Here is a 3120-nt window from a genome sequence, read left to right on the forward strand (position 1 = left end):
GTAAGCTTCTTAGAAGTGCTACAATTGGTGCGGTTCTAAAATGCAAAATCTGCATTAATCAGAACTTCACATAACACAAAAGAGGATGCGATAAGTAACCGTCAAAACTGAATTTTTATTTAAAGGCACCACTATGCCTCAAACCACATATATTTCCAGTATATTTAAACATTCAAACCGAATAACACAAAACCATTTCTCAGAGAACTGGTAAAAAATAGGCCTTCAAAGTCAATATATAGTTTCACTAACCCAGGAATAAAAATTGAAGACTTTCAGTTTACAGTGACATAAACTGGGTTTAACTCATTAATTTCTACAATCTTATGAAAATATAAACACAGTTCTTAAAGAAATATCCATACTTTGGGTATCACTAAGCAAATCAATAAAAAAGGACTTCCAAAATCTAAAATTCAACATGGCTGAAATAATGTGGAATTCTAGTATTAACAGGGTTTTAAAATGTGAACTATTAATGGTTTTCAAGAGTCCAAGTGGCACTTACTTTATTAGATGCAGATGAAGGCACTGTCCAACATGGAAAAAGAAAAGACAATCCAATTTAGATCCTAAAGAATATGGAAACAGAACTATTTCAAAGAAAAGAAAAGGATAACAACTAACCTGAATGAGATGCCACTCAAAGTCCATCAAGTTTTTGATGAGGTTGAAAACCTAAACATTGAGTCACTTTTTCTTTTGAATGGTCTTTCCTGTCTTTTTGGATACCATCTTCCCATGACTGGCTTTTGTGCCCCTTTCTGGGTTAATCCCAATGAAGCGACTAAAAAACAAAATCAAAAGGGGAAAATTCCTGAGAATATAAATAGTGTGGCATTCTGAATACAGCTGGTACAATATATAAATAAAGCTGTTTTTAATTATTTAAAGAGAAAACATCACCACCTTCGTCAAATGTTAGAAGGTAGAAGATGTAGATGTAGAAGATGGACAACGCTGTCCTGTCTGGAATGTTGGCTGGACACTCTAAAAGACAATATGGCCTTCAATGCTGACCATGCAGAAAACTGCTTGCCACAGGGACTGTAATAAACCAAGTCCTTAATTGGAAGAACATAAAACAAATCCTCTCATTGATACAGTATGTATTTAAAAGATCATCATAATAAAGAGTGTCCACTCTGCCAGGTAAAGTAAAAGCAAGGATCTTAAACTCCTCAATTGACATGCAAGTGACATCAATGTTGAAAAGTGTAGGCTGGATTAATATACAGAAGTTGTAGAGGAATTCATGGTACTTTGCACTGAAGGTGAAGTGTGCTTTCAAAGTTCATTAAAAGCTACCTTGGATGATCTTTTGATCACTGATGGTGAAGTGTCTTTGGTGCTGCTCTTGTTTTCACCAACATGCAGGAGGATGGGCTGTCCTGGTTCCACGGCAATGAGGAAGGCTTCAACACTGGTTTGCATCTTTGACATAATGATAAGATGAATAATAAAAATTATTAAATATATTTATCAGCACAGCTACATTCAGATAGCAAACAAAGCCTATGAGAAAGTGCTCCTACAAATAAGTAGGATCATTAGAATAACCTCATACCTACACATATCTGAAAACATGGTCCACAGTTTGACATGAGCTGTTTTGGATTCTTCTTGTGGCCTTTGGATGTAGGACGAAGTACTTGAACCAACAGAAGAATGCCTGGTTTTCCCAGCCTGGAAGAACAACAGGATAAATAGCAGATACAGGATAATAAATAAAGATTTAAAGAGAAGTGAGCAAAACTAACCAGACCCACCAAAATACTTTGTCCACCGGATTTACCCTGGAGAGAATGTTTCACCACCTACAACATAAAGCATTAAAAATTCAGAAATAATTACCATGAACACAACTCAGACATTAGGCATTATAGAAATTAGTCAGCTTATAGAAACATTCTGGACAGCATTTCTTCTGCCAACCTGTCAGAAGAAATGTGTTGAAGTCATTATAACACACTTCAGTCACCAATATGACGTACTAATGGAAAAAAAAGAGGCAGCCAATATGTAATTGTTTATTATCATTATTATTTATAGAGACAAAAACATTTTGGCTTAGCTTTGATCGCACAGATCAAACCACCGGTCCAGCACAGCCACTCTCCCCATTATGCCGTCTATAGCTGAAAACGACTCCGCAGCTAAATAATGTTAACTCAAACTGCCTTTCTGACAGTTTTAATGTTCGTTTAACCACCTGACATCCCATGCTACACCTGCTTGGCTAGCTCTAGCTGCTAACAAAAATAATAAACCAAGGGTGCTCACGTCCAGTCCTCGAGAGCTACCGTCCTGCAACTTTTCGATGCATCTTTACTCCAAAAGACCTGCTAACCAGCCTTTCATTTGATTCAGGTGTGTTAATTGGCGCAGGGAAGCATCTGAAAGTTGCAGGATGGCAGCTCTCAAGGACTGGACTTGAGCTCCCCTGTACTGAACAGTCGTATCGCAATATCCAAACAAATAAACTTACGTTAAGCATAAGATACTCTTGCGCAAACAGAAAGTAAATGAATTCATAAAAAAATAATTAAAATCAAAAACATGATGGTCTCAACATGGACCTTTTTTTTTAAAATAGATTTTTATTGAGATACAGAATATATAACAGTATAAACACAGCATACATTGTGGTATAATGTCTGCCAGGGAGTTACAAACATTGAGACAATACATCACCAGTACTTCGTTACTTCCCACCACTTGTCACCCATCACCTCCCCCTTTACTCGTACACGGAGCTCCAGACATGGGCAGTGGTTTCCTCTGAGCGGGAGAAGATGTCTAACTTATTGTCAGTAATATAATAGCGCTGCATAAATCATAGATATGGCGACATGTAAAATCAGCAGCGCTTCGCATTCAGAGACAGTGGGAACTTCGTCCAACTTTTAGCGTCACTTGGAAGGAAAGCTTAAAGAAAGGTAAGCTCCGTGGACGTGATGCTAGCAAAGCTAGCTGTACAGAGACACATGTTGCATCTGCGATGAAAAAAAGTTGTCACTAATGTACTGTATTATTGTGTGGAGGCGTTGACTGAGGTGTCGCAAATATGGGACAACGCTGTGACCAGGGCCGTGCAGAGACCACTAAAGGGGCAGGAGC

At 37.9% G+C, this 3120-nt stretch overlaps 1 long non-coding RNA gene across 1 annotated transcript; it reads right to left on the reverse strand.

Moving 5' to 3' along the window:
* Window positions 1–294: 294 nt before the first annotated feature.
* LOC145555035 (uncharacterized) lies at window positions 295–1416 on the reverse strand. Its single transcript, XR_014091088.1, has 3 exons — window positions 1309–1416; window positions 628–1064; window positions 295–507 (listed from the first exon to the last, which is right to left on the reverse strand). It is a non-coding gene; the product is annotated as an uncharacterized LOC145555035 (long non-coding RNA).
* Window positions 1417–3120: the final 1704 nt, after the last annotated feature.

The sequence above is a fragment of the Poecilia reticulata genome, chromosome 15 (assembly GCF_904066995.2).
Source record: "Poecilia reticulata chromosome 15, P_reticulata-male-v2, whole genome shotgun sequence".
In the NCBI taxonomy this organism is placed as follows: Eukaryota; Metazoa; Chordata; class Actinopteri; order Cyprinodontiformes; family Poeciliidae; genus Poecilia; species Poecilia reticulata.